The sequence below is a fragment of the Gopherus flavomarginatus genome, chromosome 6 (genome assembly GCF_025201925.1).
Source record: "Gopherus flavomarginatus isolate rGopFla2 chromosome 6, rGopFla2.mat.asm, whole genome shotgun sequence".
Classification (NCBI taxonomy): Eukaryota; Metazoa; Chordata; order Testudines; family Testudinidae; genus Gopherus; species Gopherus flavomarginatus.
In genome coordinates, this window is record NC_066622.1 from 31610119 (window position 1) to 31635826 (window position 25708).

The following is a 25708-nucleotide window of genomic DNA, read 5'->3' on the forward strand; positions in this document are numbered from 1 at the left end:
ATGAACCCACGCAGGCACACTGTACTCAACTTGTTTACAGGCAAAAGGATTAAAAACCTGAGGCGGGGGGGGGGGGGGAGAGTGTTGGGAGAAGGGGAGACAAAGGAAAGCCAAATCCCACCACACAAGCCATTGGGAGCTTTAGCAAGGAAATACCAAGAGATCTTTCCAAAGCATAAAGCAGATACCTATCACTGGCACTTACTAGTATGCCAGATGCTGCTTAAGACCAAGTGACCTTGGAGTTATTGCTAAGTTTTCACAGCTCCTTGTGCTAACAAAGCAAGGTTACTGGGAAGCAAAACATTCTTCAGCGATAACTTGAGTAAAAAAAGCAGCACTGGCCAAGTGTCAAAGGAAACAAAGCAGATATTTGTGCTGGCTAAAGTGACAAAGCCTGAGCTCCCTCAACTCCCATGGAAGGCAGAGGGAAGTGCTGGGGCTCAGCACCTCTGCAGACCTAGGGCAGCATGCGTATCGAATCCCAGGAACTGCTTCCAATCACTATGGGGCATGGAGGCTGCTACTACTACAAGACAAAAGGGCCCCTCAGCAGTTAGAGCTTGATATTTAGACTGCAAGCTCTCCAGAACAGAGATTCTGTCTCCTTACATGTCTGGATGGCACCTGGTACAACAGGGCTCAATCTTAGCACTAGGGTAGCACCTGCAAGCCCCAACTGAAATCAGGGTCCTATTATGAGGTGCACTTTATTAATATTATGGTAGCACCTAAAGGCTCCAAGTACTATGAAAGCAGACACCTTAATGGGTACAGGTCTGTCACATCTTGCACACATTTAACATGCACAATTTCAGCGTTACGTGGTCGGCAAAAAACAAAACAAAAAAGAGAAATAACAATTTTAATACTGTACCTGTAGTGCTGGCGATTCTGCCCGCCATTACACTCAATGTAATTTTGACTATATGCAATTTTCGCTCTAAGGGCTGACTGTGGAACGTAACCCCAGCGTAAAATGCGACAGACCTGTATCTGCAATCATTTGAGGTCCTCAGGGCAGTATGGTGGTACACAATAATTGGAGCCCCTAACCTCAGTTGAAGCTTCTAGGGACTATTGTAGAAGTATTACTACTAATGTGCACATCATAATGGGGGCCCTAATCTCAGTTGGGGCCTCTAGTACTACCAAAATAAATATAAGGAACAAACATAAAAAAGCAGAGGAGTTGTAGCTGTGCTGGACCCAAAATACAGGAGAAAAGGCACACACATCTCTCTGCAACATGTTCACCGAGTCTCCTTTCAGAAGCAACATGGCCTAACAGATTGAGCTGGGGCCATACATTCAATTTCTAATCCCCACTCTGACACAGACTGACTGCCAGAATGAGAATAGAGTCACTTCGCACATCTTGCTTTTCCTGTCTACATAGAGGGGATATCCCCTACACCACAGGGATGTTTGAGGCTCAGTTCATGCAGACTTGCAAAATCGTACTTGCTCCAGCGAGAATTATTTTTGCCTTAGCAAATGAAGAAGTTTATTATCACCCTCATAATACAGTGCCAGAGACAAGATTTGGGGTTAGACTGGGGAGTTCTAAAAGCCTGAGTTGAAGGCACGGGGCAAATGCCAAGGATTCTTAGAGTAGCAGCCTGGTAACCAACCACACAAAAACAGCAGGCCCATAGCATCTTGTCAAACGGTTACAAGTATGAACAGCACCAGGTGGTTTAATTTCCATTCAGTGAGACGAGCTGGTGCCATCCTACAGAATGAGCGTACAAGGCGATATAGGGGGCCAAACCAGCCTTCCTAGGATCCTACCTTTTGACTCTAGGGAGTTTCAAACATAACATGCCGAGCATTAAGCCATCTCCCAGGTTTTGCACTACTGCAAGTGGGAAAAGACTGAGTGTGTGGATTATTCACCATTACCGAAATAACATGGGGCCACAGTCAGTTCTGCTGGTCAGACTATGCCATATACATCATCAGTAAAAACAGCTGGAGATATAAAAAGAACCATTACTGGTGAGACTGCACATGCTCCTTGCTCAAAGACTCCCATTTGGCACCCTAATTCCAATTCCACTGAAGCTTGTCCCCTGGCAGCTCCTATTATATTCTGATTTGCAGATTTCTTGGCTTCTAAGAACAAAGGGAGAGAATGATCGTGTGTGCAGTTTGCACTGGGCTAATTACAGGTTTTAATGTCATTCTGGTCAATAAGATCCCAGAGCAAAGGGGGGTGGCAGGGATGTGAAGTTGGAATGAACAAAGACAACTGAAAAATGCTTATGCCAGGAAAGAAATAACTGGTTTAAAGAAACTCAGTGTCCCATCAGGGGTTCTAAGAATAATTCTGACACACCCAGCCTACATGAAAGCTAGGGTGTTAGTTACAGTTTTGTCACTGAGAAATCCCAGATTATTTCAGAGACAAAAAGGCAACACACCTTGCTGCTCCTATCACTTCTCAGGAGGAGCTAGAATAGGTGTGACAGCTGCAGCCTGCAAATACCCAGCTAGATCCAAAAAAGCACAACCCTGAGATGGCAATTAACTACAGTCCCATGTACTCACTAGCCCATTAATCTTCTTCCATATCCAGGCAGTCATCAGGAGCTGTTAGACAGGCTAGCTCCCGATTCTCATGGCTGGTAACTCCGGTTTGTCCCAACTCCATACAAGAACTGAAAGGTACTTCCCTGTGCTGAGGCACCGCCCCTTTCTCCCCACCATGGCATAGAGGGGATGCAGATTTGTTTTTTTAAAAAAAGAACTTCCTGCAGCTGGGCAGTGCAGAGCAAAAGCAGCTGCACCGTGAGAAACCTGGAAGCTGTGAAAATTAAACACACAGGGGAAAAACACACCCCATGATGGTGCTCTCTCCCCACCAGTAGAGGGCTGGCATCCTTCCAGGAACTTAAGATACTACTACTTTCACAAAAATTATCAAGGACGCGCTGTGTTCAGGGCTGGGGCAGAACAGGAGGAAAGGGGAGACTTAGATCACAAGAATGGGACTCAAGGATGGGTTGAGGAAGCACTGCAACTTAAGTGGTGCGAGTAAGTATTCCATGGTATCCTTGAGCAGCTAATGACCTAGATTTCTAGAAGTGAGGAGCAATAAAGAGGGTGGATGTTCAGCACTTCTCTGAAAAATCAGGCTGCTCTAAAGCATCTTAAATTGAACACCTAAAATCACTAGTCACTTTGGCAAAATGTCAGCCAACAGATTCTGATGGCTGAAAACCAAATAAGGTCACAGTTGGAAAGGTCACAATTGGCAGCGTTCCCAGTGTTGTATACCGCAGTTTTAGTCCCTAGTTCTCTATTTCTTTGGGTCCCTTTGGTTAACACCAGCCTCCCCCATCACCCTTTTAGTTCACATGATCTTAGGTCTTATCTTCAGCAACTGCCATCAGCATAATTTCTTCCCCTTTCATTCTCCCTCTCAGCTGAGAGTTGTGCCTATGCCTACATTGTTTTCCCCACTTCTGCCTCTAGTTCTAACCTTCAAAAGGATTTTGAGGGAGACAGTTTATCTGGGAGACATCACAGAAAGAAGCTTTTACAATATCAGTCCCTAACCTAGAACAGTCATTTTAAGACTTCAAAAGCAGTTCTGGTCTTTGTTTTCAGACATAGGGAATTTCAAGAGAAGTGGCAATGGTTTCATTACCGGCTCCTCCAACCCATCCACAAAGACTGAGTGAGTGGCTCCCAAATACTTGTCCTTGCACATTCTTATTTGGGGCAGGCATTACCCAGAAAGGATGCGTCTGCATGTGCAGAGTTTGCTTTCTCTCCCCAGCCACGCCCTTTACTGAGCCAAAGGCAGTAATTCGAACACAAATCATCTCGTCTGGTTCTAGACCGTGTTCCCCAGAGATCTGCTGAAACAGCTGGTCACAAAACTAAAATCCTGCTCGTTTGGCCTTCTGATTTAATTCCACAAGCTGTTGTTAAAAGCCAAACATTTGCGAGTGGCTCCAAATCCACCCTCCCTGAAGGCCGTGATGCTAGCGTTCTATACAGGATGCTATACTTCTCTGCAGTAAGGCACTAGGCTCAAAATCAACACTGAATCATGGTGCTTCATTGAGTCTACTTGATTTTTGGAAAGCAGTAAACTATCCCCCCCACCCACACCTCCATCCACACAGTCTTGGGCTGGGCCTATACAGCTCCCTTACACGTGCTAGGACAAGATGATCTAGATAAGTCTTTTCCATTCCCAGAGAGTGTCATCGGACATCTGAGGTGGTTGCTGGGAAGAATGCTGCTTACCATTCTATGGTAGCCTCCTTTATGCACATCCTACAGCCCATTAATACTCAAAGAAACTTGCCAACCCCTTTGACTGCTATGTCCTGTCTCATAACACTTTATGTTATAAAGTGACTTTCACCAGAAAAATCTTCGATCACCTTTAGTCATTAAGCAAACCTCACCTACACCCCAAGAAGTAGGAATAAGATCAATTTATAACAAATTGACTCATTAATGGGTTAAGTGGCTTGTTCCTGTGGTTGATGGAAGGATGGTGCAGTGGTTAGTGACTTGAGTCCCAGCTTCAATTCAATGCTGCACCACAGATCTCCTGGGGGCCGGCAGCAGGCATGTCACTTAGTTTCTCTGCGCCTCAGGTGCCCATTTATACAATGGGGATAATAGCACTGTCATTCACACAAAGGTTGTGAAGATAAATACATGGTAATAGGGGCACATAAGTAACCAAGACAGAGTGAAAGATACAGGACCCCAGTGGCAGGATGGGGAATAGAACCCAGGAATCCTGATTCATTAATTGCCTGCTCCAACTACAAGGTTCCAGCTATATGACAACCCCCTTGGAACATGCCTCCGTCTCAGCCATGAGATCTGACCAGCCCCTTGGTGAGTCAAAGAGGTCGCAGCACATTTCAGATGAAAACCCTCTTGGAGACTGTCTGCATGCCCAGAGCCATACAGACTTTGTTTTATTGGCTGATCTTCAAAGCTACCATGTAATCTGAGACTGAACTTTGTGTTCTCCTACCCTCTTCATCTCCTTTACAAAAACACGCTGAGGACACTTTTGCAGAGGGCTTAGCCTTCCTATTCTATTTCTGCCTCTCAGCAGGGAATGGCAATTTTAAAAGGTGTTCAGAAGGGCTGAACATTCGACACCTTTATAACAATGTCACATCCCCCTACAATGGAATCCTGAATCAACTGTTCCTCCCCACTCCTGGAGCTTGGGAACAGGAATACGGAGGTAAAGTACATTCAGTATTTTAAAAATAGGTGGTTTTAAATTGAATCGTCACAGGAAACATTGGCTTTGTGCCACTCTTTTTAAAGAAGGCCTAGATGGTTTTGTCCCTCTTTATTTATCTAAACCTGTAAAATTTGTATCTATGTTGTGGTAGTGCCAAGATGCCCCAGCCAAGACTGGGGGTCCTCCCCATCATGCCAGGCACTGCACAGATCTCCAAATGAGAATGCCCCCATCATCATGCTGGGCACTGCCCAGACATATAGCTAGAGATAGATCCTGCCCCCAAGAGCTTACCATTTAAACAAAAGAAGGATTATTTTTCCCCATTTGACAGATGGGGAAACTGAGGTGCAGAGTGACGCGACTTGCTCAAAATCACACCAGGAGTCTAGCAGAGCAAGGAATTAAACCCAGATCTCAAGTGCTATTATTAATATCTGTGTGGCAGTAGTGCCTAGGAGCACCACTGATGGACCAGGACTCCATTGGACTAGGCTAGAGGTCCCCAACATGGCGCCCGCAGGGGCATCTAAATGCGCCCACATCCTGGCTGGCAGTCAAGCATCTGCCGAAATGCTGCCGAAATTCTGCGGCATTTTGGCGGATGCTTGACCGCCACCACAGTCCTTTGTTCAGCGCTTGCCAGACAAAAAGGTTGGGGACCACTGGGCTAGACCCTGCACAGGCCATCCTTCTGGAAGTATCAAGGCTGATGTTTTCAATTTAAAGACTCAGTGGGCGGAAGGGGCTGTGTCCTGCATCTGGGGAGCTCTCTCAGCCTTTTAAGAGCTAAAGAGTAGAAGGATGGTCCTGTGGTTAGGGCACTAGCCTAGCACTTGGGAGGTCCAGGGTTGAAGTCCCTGGTCTGTCACAGACTCCACATGTGACCATCAGCAAGTTAGTTAGTTTTATATTTGATATATATAGTCTGTTTCCCTTCCTATTCTATTTCTATATAACAGGGATAACAGTGCACTGCTCCACCTTACTGGGATGGCTATGAGGATAAATACAGTAAAGATGGTGACATGCTTGGCTGCTACAGTTTACAATCGAAGCAAGAGGCATGGAATTCTTGTATCTTTTCTACCAAGTGTTTTAATAAATCATTCAAAAAAAACCCCAACACAAACACGAGTTCTAAAAATGAAGGAAATGATTTTTCTCTTCAACGGTAGTAGGGTTGATGCTTCCCCAGGATTACAGCCTCATAATATGTGAGTTCTCTAGCCAGCCATGGAGTCTTTTAGGCCAGAGATTTCGAAATCAAAAGCAAATGGAAATTAGACCTTTCAGGCTATTTTTGTAAATCATGAAGCAACAAATAAAGGACACAAATCCAATTCCTTCACCCAGCCCTCCTTCTAGGTTACCTTTCCAACTGATTTCTGTGTCAGCTCTTACCCCGGCTCTCTCTAGGGGATCTGTCTTCACTGCACTTAGTCCAGATGAGACCCCCTAGGTCACAGCCTAGCATGGGTACAAGCAGCCACACTGAAGCACCATACCTGAGCTACTCTGTGCTACTGGCGCTTCATTTCCCTGTGTGTTGCCAGGACTTCTGGGGGCACATCCCAAGGTTCTCTATGCTGTGGTAAGACGAGCTGCTCTGATTCTTTCCCAGTGAATCAACAGAGAATCTGTCTGTCCTGGGCAGACATGGGGACCTGTGCGAAGGCATGGAAGAACTATGTGAATTTGTAGGTTACCAGCCCAACTGAAAGCAGAACCTGGGCTCTAACCCATAATCACAGCCATGAGTAGCCCAGGCTGAAAGCTCCACTGGGGTGGTTGTCTAAACTGAAGCAAGAGGAATGACTGTGGATGGCAGGGGGCTTGGGGCAATTGCAGTGAAGATAAACCTAAGGAGAGGATCACAAAACACTTTACAAATGTTGGTTAATTAAATCTCAGCATCCTGGGAAGTGGCTAAATAGGATAAGCATATTTAAAACAAGTAAACCAGCAGCACTGGGAGGTTTGGTGAGTAACCACTTGTTCACATTCCCATCCACACAGCAATTTAGCCCAGCTCAAGTAGTTACAAGATTACAAACCCAGATGCCCCTCCCCTAAAAGTCATACAGCAAAAGTTTAACTCTGTACCACTGCAGATGAAGATGGTGAAGAAAGGAAGGAACTGACTAAGCACTCAATAACATGGGAAGTTTCAACCTACTTGCCTGAGGTGGTAAATGAGATCAGGCATAAAACATGAGCAGACCAGCCAAACAGGTACTTTCAAAACACAGGCAATCAGAACAAATCTCAGCTGACTTGGGAAACAAAAACCTTTCTGGAAACAGATGGAACCTGGCAACATTACGTTCAGTTCCTTGGGAGAATCAACTGAGGGGGCATTTGGATTTCTGAACAACTCTTCCTCCCCTCGGCAGACACGCTATGGAGGTGGTTTCCGGAAACTCATAATTATAGTTTTGGTTTCATAACTTGTGATTGAGTAACCAAACTGTCAACATGTTCAAAAGAAGAGTTTTATAAAATCCCAGTATACTAGTGCATCTGTTTGAGGGTCTCATTGAATTATACAAGTGAACGACTCAGTCATTATATCTTAGCCCTAGTCTACACTACACAGTTAGGTCGCCATAAGGCAGCTTACGCCAACCTAATTATGTCAGTGTAAACACTACAGCCTTGTCCTGCCAATGCCAGTGCCCTACTACACCGCCATAACTCCACCTCCACGAGAGGCATAGCATTTAGGTTGGTGTAGTTAGGGTGATGCAATGTCTATGTAGAATCGGCTGTTGGCTGCCTTGTCCCCACTCCCAGCCAGGCTGCTGCCCAGAGACTCCCCGCTCAGGAAGGCAAGAAGCCTGGGCAACTGCTTCACCCCTGCTCCCAGCTGGAAGTGGGGAGTCAAGAGCCCACGGGGGCAGCCGAGCGCTTTGGCTCTCAGCATCCCTCTCCAGTCAGTGAGAGCGCTCCTGATGAGGACACACACCACCGACAGAAGGAGAGTAGTGTGGACATCAGCCACTGCAGTGGCTGTAACTCAACCTAATATAGGTCGACTTAGAGGAGTAGTGCAGACATGCTCATAGATACTTATCTGGCACCCATCACAGTAGTAGCTGAGCGCCTCAAAATCTTTAATGCATTTATCATCCTTAAGCCCCTGTGAGGCAAGGCAGTGCTATAATCCCCATTTTATAGATGGGAAACGAAGGCACAGAGAGACTATGCAATGTTGCCCAAGGTTACACAGGACATCTGGGCTAGGAGCACTCTACCTCTCACTTTCCCTTGGCGCAATGGTCTGCTGCAATACAGCCTCTCTCCAAGGCATGGAAGGACAGAGACTCAGCTCAAAATGATTTTGGGCAGCACATCTGGCGACTAGATCAGAAGGGACAGATGGACTTTGTGCCTCATTTACACCCCACCCCCTCGTAATCCTTTTCCCTTAACTCCTCACAAGCTAATATTCTTAAATGAAGTCTAAGTGACTGGAAAGGGACTACCAAGCAATAGTAGTATCAATAACAACGGTCACTGGGAAAACGTCTGTGGTCCAGTGTATAGGACACTGGCCTGACAGTCAGGATTCTATTCCCAGTTCAGCCACTGACTTGCTTGTGTTACATCCGACAAGTTACTTCCATTACTAACCTCCTATACAAGATACTGTTATTGTTCTTACACCACTGGCTCTTCTATAGCACTCTTCATCCATAAAGTGCAAAGCACTTTTCAAAGGAGGTCAGTATCAACCCCATTGTACAGAGGGGGAAACTGAGGCATGGGGGTATGCGACTTGCCCAAGGTCACCCAGCAGGCCAGTGGCAGAGCCAGGAGTTGAACCTAGTCTCCTGAGCCTCAGTCCAGTTCTCTATCCAGTACTAGACCACATTGCCCCTACTATGAGGGAGCTCTCCCTATGGTCTACACACAGATTTTACTAGGACAAATTGTTGGTTACAGGTGTAACTATACTGGTAAAAAAAAATTAAGTTACACCAGTACAAGCCCTAGTACAGATGCAGATCTATCAGTATAGCTTATTCCCTCCTTGATGGGAATAGCTATTAGCAGCATAACCACCTTTACACTGGAGTATCTGCACTCACAGTAGGGGAGTTTTTAAGCGATGCAACTTGTGTTTGAGACAAGGGCTAAATGCAGTAACTCTATAACCCCAGCTTTGCCATTTCCGTCACCATTTTTTTTTTTGGGGGGGGAGTATGGGGAGGGCTTTGTCTCAATCATTTCTGGCTTTATACTAGGAACACTCTCTTCCCTAGTCTCTATAATCTAGTGCTTATTTAAGGATTTTTAAAGTTATTCCTCCAGAGTTATCCAGAATTCCCTATGAGATGCTGGCCTCAGGATGAATTCCTTTCAAAAAGATTTATCCTCAGAGTGTTTGTAACTGTGCCCATGGTGGCCCCTACACTCACTGACCTCCAGTCTAAATGAAGGCCAAAATAATAAGATGGACCCATCCTTCCTCTCCCTAAAAAAAACACAAGCAAACAACCCCCTCCCCCCCCCCCCCCCCCACAATACTCAAGAGAAAGCCTGAGGAGCTAAGTGAGGTTTCCACATGATCATTCCAGTGTGAGACAAGGAGTTTATCAAGTCTCACATTCAGCAGCTGCCTCAGTGGAAGACTGGAAACCCTTCTTTCCCCTCCCCCCTCCATAGTTCCATAAGGCACTTGGCCAACTAAGCAGTATTACAGAGAGTTGGGGAGAGGAGGACAGATTCCTGCCTCTCCCAAGAGGACAGAGTGCAAACCCTTTTAAACACACTTGTATGTAAATTAAGAGCCTTTTGACTGTAGTGCCCTGGGCCTCCCTCCACCCCTCCCCTGTCTGGGCAAGCTACATAATCCTTTTGTAAAAACTCTTTCAATTTGCTTTTGACCCCACAATTCTTTCAGGCATCTGCCTTTTTGTTGTTCTTGGTCAATCAACTCCATCACAATGTCCCGCTGTCCTAACAAACAATTGATTTCATCCAGTATAGCAGCTAAAAGCAGTTTGCTCTCCATTTAGATGAGTGCTGGACTGGTTGTTTCCATTGCGAAATCTGGACTGGGGGGACCCAAAACATTAATTGCTTAAATGCTGGAGGTACATTCCACTGCAATCTCAATTTGCTACAGTGCTTGCTTCCTCCTCTGAACATTCTACATTGTTGCTGCATGCTGTTCCACGATCACTCACTCTAGAAGTGGCTGCATTGTATGGGGTTAATGGGGAAGAATTGTGAAGTGACATATTACACACACAAATATATGCACACCCTTTATTTCACCTGGTTGTGGTGAAGTTTAGTCAATATTAGCAAAATCCCTTTTAATCCAAGCATCTCCAGTAGTATTACCAGCACGGGATGAAGACTGGACTAGAGGCCTAAAATATCTGTGTTTTAATCCCAGCTGTGACACAGGCTCCATCAGTGCAGTAGGCAAATCATGCCACCTCTAAGCCTCAATTTCCCCATCTGTAAAACAGGATGTCTACCTACTACATTATAAAAAGCAGGACGACATTTGAAAAGCTAAGTGCATGGCGTAGGGCTGACCCATTGGAAATATTCTAAGATATTTGACAAAAAAGTTTACTGCCAAATGTGTGTGCTTTTGATGGAAAAATTCTGATTTTTTGAAATGCTACCGTGATGCCTCCTGGAAGTCATAGTTCAGGTGCCTCATGTCCCCATTCTCCTCTATGGGCCAGGCTCCCTTACATCTCCATGGTGCCCCACAGCCAGTGACTGCCATGATACACCACCTCCTCTGACCAAAAAGGAAAAGTAATGCATCATGAGAGATCTAGTCCAACCAGGGAGCCTGATCTACAGAGGAGCATGAGGAATCCAAACTATAACTTCTACAAAGCAACATGATGGCATTGCAGAATCAAAAAATGGTTTTTATTTCTTGCCAAAATTTTGGCGAGAACAAAATTTTCTAACCATCTCTGATATGGAGTATTATGCCCTGGATTTGTTTCAGCCTCCATGATTTTCCTGCAAGCACCATATGTTTGTTCCAATTACATCAGACACAAAAATCAGGTACCCTTCCATCTGCACTAAGCAGTAATAAATTCTCGTTCTCTTCAGCAGATCTTCTGTCCCCAGGTGCTTTGAGAGCAAATGATTTGTTCTAATCTTGCAACTGTAATTCTCAAAACAGACAGACAATTCTGGGAATGAGCCTAGTTTCTTTACAAGGCTTTTTGGATTTTGAGAACATAGCTCCAACCGATGGAGGTTTTCAGCAACTCATTTTCCACGAGACAAGAGACAGTGAGGACTGATTTCAATATTCTGCCTTTTCTCCCCAGAGCACTCAACAACTTTTTTAAGAAATGGATGACAAGGTACATACACAGGAGGCACTTCACCAAGGTGCATGAAAGGTGGTGTTCAAAGAGCAAAGATTGTCACTCACTGTGTGTGTCTGTAAAGTGGCTAGCACTGGGTGCCCCAAGAAAGATACAGGCCCAGGTGCTACTGTCATATAAATGAACAATAAAGCTGTCAATTAAATGCTGCCTCCTCTGGTGCTGCAGCTGTTTACAGCAATGCTACCAAACATTTAGGACTGGAAAGGAGGATAACCACACCATTGCAAGGGGAAAAATCTATCTATCTTTTTTATACTGCTGCCAATTACCATAGTATCAGAGCACTTCCATGAATTTAAGGTGATAAATTATAGTTATCCAAATAAAACATTTGTCAGGTCACTGGGACTATGTGCTCCTCCTTTGGGAGAAAGACATGAGATTCCAAGAGTCATATAGTGTGTCTATTCGAACGCTAGCCACATGGAACACACTCACAGAAACATCTCAAATTAAAATCAAGTTGACATTGGGGTCAGCAAGAAAAAAAAAATCACAAAATTTGAGGGCACAAGTGCTCCAGACCTCACATTTTTCAAGTGTCACAGGAAGATCATCAATAAGTTACCACAACATGGAGACCTAAGCAACTAAGAAATATACAGGTTGGGATTTGCTTTTTTAAATATGAGCCATGCAGAGTTGAAACTATACAAGCACTGTTTTTGTACTAGGCTAACTGCACATAAAGCTGATAAATATTATCTGGACAAAATTACAAGCAAAGGGGGGTATTCCATAATTTAAATATCTACAAGAACAGAGGAACCTATTCAGAGCCTAAATGGTTTATTTAAAAAAAAATGTCTAATGAAGCTTTAACATCTAGTATTTGACACTTCATCATTAAGGGATTGGTTTTACAGCTTGTATTCAGTTGGATATTGGCAGAATGCCTTATCTGCTGTAGTTCACAAGCATTTATTTCAGCGTTTCAAACAGGGGTGGGTTTAAAAAACATGTTTAACAGTATTTCTTATTTTTTAAGGGGTGGAAAAAAAAAAAGGCTTCTATGCCAAAAAACTACTGTGGTAACAAGGCGAAGGCATAGCTTGCCATATGGTTTAAGCTACACGGGACTGAACTTAAATTTAGAATTTAACTGCTTTCTGCAATAAATGAAATATGAATTATTGGGACACGAGCTCACTGAAGCATGTGTCCAAAACAGTCTTACCTCAATCTACTTGTCAAACACCAAGTTAGACCAAAACAAAGGGCTGTCACCTAATCAATTAGCATCCATCCCTCTCCAAGAGCAAGATCAGAGTAATTAAGGCAAAGATTTTCCTCCCAAGAAATTCATGCAGTACAGTACTAAGTGCTAAATCACCAAAGGCAACCCATTAAAGATGCTGTTTTCATTAGCAAGAATAGCACAGCAACCTGCATTCTACAGATAATACAGCAAAATGAGCTAGTCTTTCCCCAAGAACTACCTTGCCTTAGAGAAACAGCTGAATTCAGCAGCTGGTTCCTTCGCTGGCGTCTCAAGGGGCATCTTAGAAATTAGAAAATCCACTTCAATGAAGAAGAAAATAAAACATCTGAAGAAATAATGCTCAAGGAATGGCTGATTGCCAAGTTCTGAAATCAGCCCGAGACCTGCTTCTGTCAGAGGCTGATTTCTAAAGGCCTAGCCATGCTACAAAGCAACTAAGCCGGGGATCCTGTATCAACCAACCCCCTAATCATGCTCTATAACTGGACTAAAGCCTAAGGGAGGGATGAAACCCTGTCTTCACTGTGAAATTCAACTGTCAGAACCAAGTTCCATGATTCAATTATTATTACAGAAGTGCCCAGAAGCCTCTAGCAGGACCATATTGTGCTAGGAGCAGTACAAACATGTAGTTAAGCTCTAAGACAAGGGGTACATCTACACTGCCCACGTTACAGCATGGCCGCAGCAGCGCTGTGACATGAGCAGTGTAGTCAAGCTTTACTGCCGTGGGAGAGCTCTTCCGCCGGAAAAAAACTCCCACCCAAACAAGCAGTGGGAGCTTTATCTCCTGGCAATAAAGCACTGTCTACACTGGCACTTTTCAGTGCTAAAACTTTTGTCGCTCGGGGGGTGTTTTTTCACATCCCTGAACGACTAAAGTTTTAGTGCTGAAAGTGATAGTGTAGACACAGCTAAGGACTATTTCAGTGTAAGGGCTTGTCTAAATGATGCACATTTTAGTGACAAGGCTGTGTCGACAAAGCCTTGTCGCTAAAAGTCAGCGTGTGAAAACGCTCTTTGTGGGTACTTTGTCAGCACTTTTGCCGACAAAATACTTCCAGCCCCGCAAGCAGCATTAGCTTTGTCGGCAGGAGAGCGTTCCTGCTGACAAATCCACGTTCACGCTGTCACTTGCATCAGAAAAACTTTTGTCTTCTGCGCAGGGCGGGGCGAGGAGGGGGAGGGCAGGAGGAGGCTTTTTAAAATACCCATGGAAGACAAAAGTTTTGTCAACAACTTCGCAGTGTAGACAAGCTCTAACTGTACTTTACTGTGGACTGGCCCCAAAATATTCTAGAAAGCCCAAGCGCTTACTTGTGCTGGTAGGCAAGAAACCCAAAATCAGCACAGTAAAAACAGAGATAAAGGCAGGAAATGAGGTTGTATAACTAAGTCATTCAGGGGTGTGAAAAAGCTACACCTCTAAGTGACACACAGTTAAACCAACCTAACCCCCCATGTAGACAGTGCTAGATATACAAGAGAATACCGCTGTTAACCTAAGTACCGCCTTTTGATGAGGTGGATTACCTAGGCCCATGGGAGAACCCCTCCCATCAGCATGGGTAGCATCGTCACTGAAGTGCTGCAGTGGCCTTGCTGTAAACAAGCCCTAAAACTGCAAGGACATTATTGTTTAAGCGGTATGTACAATACAATATGTAATTTGAAGCAGAAGCTAAGAAACATCCTCTTTCAACATAGCATTTCTTCTTCCACACACGGAAGCTTGACAAATCCAGTATTTAGACCATAAGAAAATGTTTAAAAATAAATGATACAGAGCGTTGAATATTCAGTTAATAGTCATCGGGGGTACCATACAGAGTATAGGGGGATGTTAGTATTTTGACATTGGATAGCGCATAACACATACAGTCTGCAGTATCCCCAATAGAGGGGTTTAAGGTGGATGAATCAAGATACAGTCAGCAAGCAGTGAGGGTACACCGCTCATACAGGGATTACAGGTAAGCATAGGTATAAATAAGTGGGCCGAGTAATGAGGATAGGATGATCCTTATATGGTGGAGTTCAGTTCGGTTCAGTGCGTTCAGGGGATAAGGTCCGACAGAGGAAGTCTTCAGGTCTCTTCCTCATTGTGGGTGCGCAAGGTCACGCCGGCTCACTCTCGGTATTGGCGGTGGCCGGTGATGTGCTCTGTATAAATGTCCCGGGACCACCGGATAGCGTCCGAGACCATTAGACGTCGCATGAGCCCTGCGTAGCGACGGCCTACCCTGCAGGTCCTCAGTACGTGCTTGTTACAGGGTTCCCAGGTGCCCAGGGCCCCGATGATCAGAGCGTCGGTGTATACCTCATAGCCCTTTGTCCGCAGGGTTTCGTCCCCAAATGCCTTTTCCTTCAACTGTCTGAAAGCAGCCTATACAGACTTTTACCCAGATCTGAAACAACACTATATAATGACTCTCTTATACTAGAAAAGGTCACCTCAACTAAAAATTGGATTACAAGGAAGATTTCACACACTCTTACATTCACATTTTCCGTGTAGCCAGATAACGCACTGAAATACCTCATCTCTTCTCCATTTTTGGGTTTTGTCATCACTAGTAAAAACGTTTTGTCCTTAACTCGTGTACCTAATACAAAGTAAAATACATGTGAAGACAAGACAGTTTGTAGTTTTGACATGAGTTAGCAGGTTAGGGTAAAGATATGGGGGACCCTAGGTTTACCCCAACCTGCTCACTCATGTTAAAAACCACAAACTGTCTTGACATTACTAGAATTTTACCCCATGTTAGACAATATGAGTTAAGGACAAATCTTTTGGGGGAGGAGGGGCCTGACGAAAATGTACCCTAGAGGGGAACTTAGTTTAGGTTAGACATAGAATTTACATTTTTATTTTTAAAAAGTTTTCAAAATAGTTCTACTCTTAAAGCAATTAAGTTAACACAGGTGCCTTCCCACCAGCATCACAAACCCAATCACAGCATCCTCATACTGTACCCAGAGCCAGAAAGTGAAAACTGGCAGTAAGAAGTGAAAATGACTCATCTGTTTTAATTGTCCAACCTGTGTTAAGTGCAAAAAGTAAACAGCACGGATGGTAAAAAAAAGTAAATTAGCTTAACAGTAGAAGAATTTTTTTTTAAATCTAAGTAGAGCAGGGAAGAATTTTGTAAACATCAATTTTGATTAAAAATAGGTCTCTCAAAGTGTGTGTTCAGAACTGCTAAAGTTTCTGTCACAAACTAGAACTCTGAGCCTACAACAGGGTGACCTGATGTCCCAATTTCTGGGTATTTTTCTTATATAGGCTCCTATTACCGCCCACCCCGTCCCGATTTTTCACACTTGCTGGCTGGTCACCCTATCCTACAATCAGATCCATGGGCCCATAGGCACCCCCTGCAGGATTAGGGGCACTCATTTGGTTTTCATTCCAGTAGTAGTCTGCACTAATTCCTGCTTGTTTTAGCTCTGTCAACTGTTGAGTTTAATGAACACTGCAGAATCCTAAGAAACATAAGCTAGATGGAGCATGTTCAGCTGCTAGTGAACAAAGGATACCCTCCCAAATACTCTCTGGTCTAATTAGGCACTGTCTACACCAGGGGGTTCTCAAACTGGAGGTCAGGACCCCACAGGAGGTCACGAGGTTATTATATGGGGGTCACGAGCTGTCAGCCTCCACTCCAAATCCTGATTTGTCTCCAGCATTTGTAATGGAGTTAAATATATTAAAAAGTGTTTTTAATTTGGGGGGGGTCATCGAACTCAGAGGCTTCCTATGTGAAAGGAGTCACCAGTACAAAAGTTTGAGAACTACTTGTCTACACAGTGTTTGTATCCTTCTAGGGTGAGATTTTTTACCCCAATCTAATTACACCAGTACAAGCACTAGTGTGGATGCACTTACAGCTTACTCCCAGCATGGGAATAGCTACACCAAAATAAAGGCATCTCATACTGGTATAACGATATCCATATTGCAGGGAAGGGGTTGTTGTATTGATGTAATTATCCCAGTGTCGTTAAGGTGGTACAACTTGTATACAGACAAGCCCTTAGTAAGCATAGCTCCAAGTCCACTTTACAAAAGCCACAAGCCAAAGCACCAGACGTTCTGTGAACCTGAACTCCAGTGGGCGTTTGTCATTTACAGCAGAGTCAAATGCAAGCACTCGGAGTTTTTAAAGCGAACAAAAATGGGCAGCTTCCAAAGGAGGCCTCTGGAATCCAGATAACCACGTCATGTGTGACCAAGCACAGAGCAGACAGAAGTCAGGGTACTGGATTTGTCATGCAGAAAAACCAGCCAGAGGGCTAACAGACATTTCTAACTTGGGCCCCAGTCGCCATTTATCTCAAGTACACAGAGTGCCAGGGAGAGGTTTCCTGCACCATGGACATTTTCAGCATTAGGTGGTGATAAGAAAAGTCTCTCATGATTCCTAGTTTATAGTGTACTTACAGGAACTGGGGTAGGGGTGCGTGTGTTAATTCCCTTTACTGCTTCCTGATTAAAAGAATATTTGACATTTCTATAGCACCTTTTATCTGAGAATTTCAAGTGCTTTACAAACATTAACCAATTCTCAACTGCACCAAGAGGAAGCCAAGGATCAGTCCCACTTTAAGGACAGAGAATGGAGAGAGGGGTGAAGCAACTTCCAAGGTCAGACAGCAAGAACCACCCCTTCTTCCAAACCTTGGGAAAACACTCATTTTCCAAGACGATTTAGGAACAGTCTGCAAACAGCAAACACTCAAAAGGATCAGCCCAGAACATTGCTGACAGAGCAGCATTTGGACTCTGCATCATTAGCGGCACCTAGAAACCACAACCAAAATCAGGGGCATCCTCTCCCGACTTTGCCAGGCACCGTATGTACCCAGAGAGAGTCTCTACCCCGAAGAGATTACAATCCAAATAGACAATGGACAAAAGGAACAGAGGCACCCTGCAAGTCAATAGCTGAGCTGGGTAAAGAACCCAAGCTCTCCTGACTCTCAGTCCAGTATCCTATATATTATTAATAAATAATAATATCTGATTCTTATACAGCATCGTTCATCAGCAGATCTCAATGAGCTTCATAAAGGAAGCAAGTATCACTATTCCCACTTTACAGATGGAAAAACAGGGCAGTGAGGTGCCCAGTGTCATCCACAGGGCTAATGGCAGAGCTAGGAACAGAACCAAGGTCTCCTGAGTCCCAGTCTAGTGCTCTATCTACTAGGTCACACCACCTTCTAAGTTGAGTACCTGAAGCTTTAGCCCTAGTTAGGATCTCTGCCTCTTGCTCTTCATACAGTGATTAAAACAAGGGACTAGGAGCAAGTTTCTATTCCCATCTTGGTCAATGATTTGCCCATAGTTACAGGGCAAGTGATTTGCTCTGTGCCCCCATTTGTGAAGTAGGACTAACACTAATCTACCATGCGTGAGAAAGTTGAGACTATTAACGCTTGGAAAGTGCTTGACTATGTCCACCTTGCATGTCTAAACATCAAGCTTGAAGTGCATGCAGCCCACCCCCTAGATCTTTACTTCATTGCTTGTGCACTGGCAATGAGGTCAGCACAGCACAGCTCCAAGAATGAGCTCTGTAAGCAAACTAAGAATGAACATTACTTGTATGTGGATCCAACATAATTGTTATGATTGTCTCTCATGCTTCCCCCTTCACTTCCCAGCAACAGTGGTAGATTGTTTAAGACAACAGATATTTAGAATCCAGAGGACTCCCCGCAACACACTGTAACAGTATTTAAGCTCAGATGAACAGTAGCTGTGAAATACTCAGGTGCTGCTATTATGAACAGATTGGATTGCAGAGCAAAAATAGTTTTTAAAACTGCTGTTTAACAACCTAAGGGCAGGTCTACGCTACAGCCGCAGTAACTCGACCTAAGGTACATTGACTCCAGCTACGTTATTCACATAGCTGGAGTTGCATAGCATCAGTCAGCTTACCGCGGTAGTGTAGATATAGCCAGTATTCCCTAGAACAGGTGTGAACATTCATCTATGACTAGTATTGTGGTAGGGCCTAAGGGTCTCAGTTATGGACCAGAACCCACTATGCCAGGCCCTGCGCAAACACAGGAGAAAGATGGTTTCTGCCCCAAACAGCTTACAATCTCTATTGGCCAGCAGGACACAGAAATATGAATCCTCGACATACCAGCCAAGAAAAGAATCAGAAAAGTTAATATTTGTTTCAAAGCAGAATCTAGCAGTCTCAATCTAGATCAAGACTCCAAAGTGATAGGTGCTGTATGTACAGACAGTACGGGGCACGGGCTAAGACAAAAGAATTACTATTTACATTTTACAGATGGGGAATGGAGACACCCAGAGATGGATGAACTCAAAACCATGCAGAGGCCTGGGACAGGGGCAGGAATTGAATCAAGATCTCCTGGGTCTCAGTGCCATGACTTAACCACAATGCCATCCTTCTCTCTATGGCTTAAGTTTAGACCCATCCAGTAAAGGTCTGGCTTCACACCAAGCTCTGAAAACGAACAAATTTAGGCTCTGATCAAATAATGCCATAGCCAAGAAGGTAACAAATGCATGCCTAGGGATTTGCCAATGGTAGGATCTCACCTGAACCATGATGGTACATGGCAATACCTGCCCAAATAAAAAGGAAGACATCTAATATTTCGCTGGAATTAGCTCATGTAACTTAGATCTAAACTGGCAAAGTCTGTTACCTTGCATGCCTTCAAACACCCATCTCCTGGTGAGACATGAAGCCTGCTCGTGTCCCCCTCAACTGGCGACAAAGCAACAAGGAGCCATTATGACAAGCTACTAGAAAGCACCACACACTGAAGAGGGGATAACAATGCCAGGGTCTTGTCTATAATGGGGTACTGTCCAGTCCTTCCCTCTGGAAGGCCTGCCAAGGGTTGCTGCCACCACTGCTGTTTCACCAGCCAGAAACCCAGTGACTGGGAAAATAGAATCCAACAGCACCTGTAGTCACTGCACTATTTCTGCTGATCTCCCAAAGTCCAAAAGTGCCCCCTTCACTGGGATGAGAATTATCCATCAAAAATTAGTTAAAGGGGCAACACACATATTGAAGGCCTGAGCACAGAAAAGTATCTTACCTACATCAGAATGTCTTTAACATACAATCTTTGTGTGGACGTTCTTATTCCTGTACCAGAGAGCCTTTTATTGTTTTAGCTTATGTTACTTGGGAAGGGGTTTAAGATGTACTGAAAAAAGCCATTCTTCCACCAAAATAAGGGGAAGGGAAAATTTATATCACTATAACCTGTGTAACTTTCCCAACCAGACATGGCCTGGAGAGAACTCTCTCCCCTCTGTGATTCTCTGGCTAAATTCCATCTCATTACTCTTTCTAATACCCTCTTGTACCACCTATGATATGCTTTGGTCAAATATAAGTTATTCAGCTCAAAACAGAGGTAACAGAGTAAGCTAATCCCTTTTGACCTTTAAGGGTATGGTTTGTGAGTTAGTATAGGCTCTTCTCTGGGTGTCACACCAACCACGCCGCATACACAAAACAATCTCTTGAGGTTAGTGGTGCTTTCAGCCTGGGCTAGCTGGCCTAGCTACACATGTTGGTTAAAGCCCAGATTCCCTTTTCCTTCAGGCTGGTAACTTGACCACTTTGCAGTGAGCACACAAGCTAAGTCACTTAACTGCTGGTAATCCAATGCCTTCCCTCAGTTCCCCCATGTGCCCACGAGGACTGACTAGTTCTCCCATAATTCAGTGGGAAAGAACCATACAGCTACTCAGCTCACTGTAGCACAAAGAACCACGGGACACGTCCCCCAGAAGTCCTAATGACAAATACAAGAAAGTGTAGCAACAATGAGAACACAGCGACAGGGATAGGGCTTTGCAGTGGCTGCTCACACCAGGGCTAGTCTAACGCAGGTGTTTAGAGCTAGATGCCAATCACCCATGCTACCTGCAGTGAAGATATATGCTAATCTATGAATCTCAAGTAACTCCTCCCTCCCTTTTAGCATTTACACCTAATACATATACTCCACATCAGCTCCAAGATCCATCCTTCCATCCCCACAGTTGGATCTCTTGGTCAAGACCTTATGTCCTGTCTCAACTACTGCAGAAACAGACACACTCATCATCCCTCAACAGCCAATACAAAGAGGCAGCTGCTAAAGCCATCTCCCTTGTCTGTCAATTTGGTCACATCACTCCCCTTGCTGAATCCCTCCACTGGCTTTTGATACAGCAACCCCAGCACTCAGGCCAATGGCAGAGCCAGGAACAGAAGTCAAGTTTCCTGAGTCCCAGAACAGCGCTCTATCCCTGGATCCCTTGGTACTTGGTCACCTCCTTTAAGGTTTATGTAACTTAGCCCTTCCCTAATTGAGATTCACATCCCCCTTCACCTGCCAACATTCCTACCCTTACGTGCCCCACAGAGTCATCTCTGTGCCCCCTGAGCATGGCTCAACATTCCAGAACTTATCTGCAAGAGCTAAACCCCCTTCATTACAGTGGATCTTCATGATGTGTATATAAAATTCCCTGCTTTTGTTCCCCTTCCCACACCTTTATCAACCCTTAGACTGAGTGACTAACAGGGACTGGCCACTCTTGTATGTCTGAAAGTACTCAGACCAGCGAAAGTCAATAGGCAGACCGCGGTCCAAATCCAGACTGCTAGATGCTTTTGAACAGACCCGAAAAATCTTTTAAATTACTTTTTCTTTTTATATAATTATTTCCTCCAGAGTCTGGACCTTGACGATACCGTGACAAAAAATAATTGACTATCCCTAACTTAGACTGTGGGCAGTATCACAAAGAACAAGAATTGTATACCCTCACTATCACTTCTCCAAACTATACACGCTAATATTAAGTATTACTGAGCAAAGATTTGGTCATACAGCCAGAAACGCACGAATCCCATTCAAACTAGAGTCATACAGGACAGCACATTTCCCCATACATAGCAAAGAACAGTGAGAGCTTATGTAGCAGTCTAATCTTCAAAGTGCTTTACAATCATTAACTAATTAAGCATGTAAGACTCCAGCAAGACAGGTAGATATAATCACCCTTTTACAGTTGGGGAGGCAAGGAATCGACTTCTTCAAGGCCACAGAGTGAATAAATCTGTGATGGCGCTGGGATTAGAAGCTAAATCATGCAGGCAGACGATGAATAAAGAATACAAAGTGGAATCTAGAACACTTTGTAATTCTACAGTACTTCCAAAGAGGATCTTCAAATTACTTAAAAATTCCTCCCTTTTTAGGTTAGTTTACCACCATTTTACAGAGTAGTGGACTGAAATCAACTTAGGTTTCTTCCTTTCTCTTCTCAAAAGAAAGATCAAACAGATAATCCTTGGTAGAGCCAGAAACATGACCTGGGAGTCCTGACTCCCAGTCCCCAGCCTGGAACACTTGATAACACTCAAAAGTAGCCAGAAGAAACAGCACAAGGTTTGGATGTAGAGCACTGGTTCTCAAACTTTTGTACTGGTGAACCCTTTGACACAGCAAGCCTCTGAGTGCAACCCCCCCTTTATCAATTAAAATTTATATATATTTAAAACACCATTTTAAATGCTGGAGGCAAAGCAGGGTTAGGGTCGAGGCTGACAGCTCGTGAACTCCATGTAATAATCTCGTGAACCCCTGAGGGGTTCCGACCCCCAGTTTAAAAACCCCCGATGTACAGTTTCCTGTGAAATGCATTCCCAGCAAGTTTTTAAAACATGCAGTTAATTTACCTAGGGATGCTGTGGAGTCTCCGTTACTTGAAGTCTTTACATCAGGATTGGCTGTCTTTCTAAAAGCTATGCTCTAACTCAAACAAAAATTATGGGCTGGATGCAGGAATCATTGGGTGAGGTTTTATGGCCTGTGTTATGCAGGACGTCATATTAGGTTATAACAGTGATCCTTCTGGCTTTTAAATCCAGGATTTACCAGGGAAACAAACTCACAAAACTCTAGGTAGGCCTTTACATTTTGATTTGGGACTTCAACCATCTGAGGTTTGGTCACTCAAAAGAACAAGTGCTCTTGAAGGCCTCCTATTCCTCTTCAGACACTCAGATGGTGCCAGGCAGGGTAAAGAGACAGGCTACAGAGAAGCTGTTGAGATAATTTCTGCCAGCCAGAACAGTTCCTCTGAAGGGAAGGGAGCTACTGAAAACATTTTGCAAACAAACCTACCTGGCTACAGGGAAGAGACAGGCAATGTGCTTTTAGGCCTTAAAATAGCAACAGTGTACATTCTCAGACTTCCACTGGGGACTACAGCAGTAGCTGCTCAGAGCAGCAGTTGTTCCCAAGACAGGAAGGGGATTATTGCTATCAGAATACAAGTCTTTAGCCCAGCTGGTTTAACAAGTCAATTCAAAAATCTTTTCTTTAAAGACACTGAACTATGGCCAACTACCTGGGTGAAATCAGCTCTAGTGGACATGGAGGTTCACAGGAGCCATCCTGCCCCATAGCAAGTATAGAACTGTGGAATGGGAACACAAGGGAAGCAATTGAAGCTCCAATAGTTGGAAACTAGGACAGGGCAGAGCACTGGAATATATATTTCAGAGATCGATCCCACCCCTGGTATCTCAAAGTGATGGAGGAGGGATATGGGTGATGTACTCTAATAGGGCTTTTCTGTCTCACTCAGTTGGGATTCCAAAATGGAATGGATGCATTGCTTCAAACTCAGTGGAACTGGCTTTTTATCGCTAACAATCTGCAGAAAAAACCCTTCCAACTCAATGCGGAGCTTCACTTATATGATCAGCAAGAACTCCATGGCCACAAGGATGAAGTTGCAGCAGGTATGAGTACAAGGGCCACTCGCAGGAAGGACCAGCACGAGGGGGAAATATGGGCCAGTGATTAAGGTACCAGCCTAGGACTTGTGAGACCTCAGTTCAAGTACTCTGCTTGACTGCAAACTTTCTGTGTGACCCTGGGCAAATCCGTTAGTGTCTGTATCTCTGTTTCCCCACTTATACTGCTGTGCTAATAGCACTGCCCTGCTATTGTGAAGATAAATACAGTAAAGATGGTGACGCGCTCACATATTAGGGGGCCAGGTAAGTACCCGACAGTGATTTTGGAGTTCCTTGATTCAATGGTAGTTTGCAGGGCAAGTTGCTTTAGTTTGTGAATTCCTAGTAACGCAGCCTCTTTTAGACACAGCCAGTACACTGTCTGCAGAGCTCTGAAGCCAATGAGACAAACCTTAACAGAAAGCTTCATAATGATACCACACCATAAGACACACCACACTAGGTGTTTCTTAAATAGAAGTGCCTTGAATTGCAAATTGTCTATATTGCCCAACCTAGGAATCTAGGCTCTCATTTCCACAGAAGCCTCAGTCAATTGTAATTGCTCCAGCAATTTACAAGGGAACTACAGTTGTTGCATCTTCCCAGAGTAATGTTATGACACACACAATAATACCCAGCTCTTAACTAATGCTCTTCATCAGCAGATCTCAAAGCACTTCACAAAGTTGGGATGTATCATCACCATCATTTTACAGCTGGGGAAACTGAGGTACAGAGAGAGGAAGGGATTTGCCCAAGGTCACCCTGCGGGCCCAGGGCAGAGCCAAGAAGAGGAGCCAGGTCTCCTGAGTCCTAGTCCAATGCTCTACCCACACTACCTAATAAGACAGGAAGGACGACATTTTCCATTACATCACTGCTACATCAGTAACAGTACTCCTTTTCTGTATTCCCATGCTTGCACCTCAAGCAGACTACCAATTGAAGCTGTGCCTGTGTTTGGATAGATTTATGAAGATCAAAGACATTGCCAAAGTGGATCATACCCAAGGTCCATCTATCCCAGGATCCTGTCTTCAACAGCAGCTAGCACCAGATGCTTCAGAGAAAGGTATGAGAGCCAGATAGTGGACAGATGTCGGTTAACCTGTCCCCCACATAGGTGTCATCCTAGTCATGATGAAAGATTGAAACATAAGGTTTAATATCCCTTAAAACAGAATTTTTTCCAATTAACTAACACCTGAATATTCTTGAGATCCATTTAAATACCCAATTTCTTTTGGTACTGACCTCAATGACTCCTTGTGACAGCAGAGACCAAGTCTCAAACTAAAGAACAGATACTAGATAAGGTTTTCACCTCTCTTAGCCAGAAGGCCAAGTACTAAAGCCAAAAGAAGCAGGTGCTGATGGAAGCTTAAACCCATTTTGCGAGTGTTCAGGTTATTTCATTTCATAATTGCAGAAACAACTGTATGTTTGATCTTTTTTCTAGACACACAATCCAGTGGGCACGAGCACACAGAGAAGCCTTGGAAAACAAACTGGGAAAGTAACAGAACGTCCCATACAAATGACATCCCCATTCTCAGAGCAAAGGAAGTTTAAGATGGATAATGTACAGGAGACGATTCCTAAACAAAAAGAGCACATGTAAACAGAATAGCCAGCCAGCCAGTTCAGGTAGATCAATTCAAAGTACATTTAGCCATGAGAGTTCCTTCCCTCAACACAGTTCAGCTGTTGCACAACCTGGTGCTGTTTGCAAGTGTTTGGCTTCCTGATAAATATGAAATGCAGCACTCCAAAAACAGTGCCATTAATGCTTGGAAGCCCGCTTGCTTCAAAGACTGAGCTTTTGACCCAAAGCATCTCATACTAAACCAGGAGTTCTTCCTCTCTCTCAACTGTTAAAGTTACCAAGGGAAGAAGGCAAAATTCAAAGAAACAGAGCTAAGCATCAGCCATGGGGGAACTTCATGAAAACACAATGCCATCAGAGAAATGCTTTCCATAGGAACACCAGAATGATTAGCTTAATTTGCAATTCAGGGCACTTCCATTTAAGAAACACCTAGTC

General features: G+C 44.2%; 1 protein-coding gene across 10 annotated transcripts in view; it reads right to left on the minus strand.

Moving 5' to 3' along the window:
• Positions 1-25708, minus strand: part of MARK2 (microtubule affinity regulating kinase 2) — a 111249-nt gene that overhangs the window by 78412 nt on the left and 7129 nt on the right. The window contains exon 1 of one of the 10 annotated variants that reach the window (XM_050960517.1): positions 2554-2575. The exons of the other annotated variants lie outside the window; for them this stretch is intronic. The gene's annotated coding sequence lies outside the window, so the exon portion shown is untranslated. Of the gene's footprint in view, positions 1-2553; positions 2576-25708 lie in introns of those variants that run through there. 10 annotated transcript variants of the gene reach the window in all.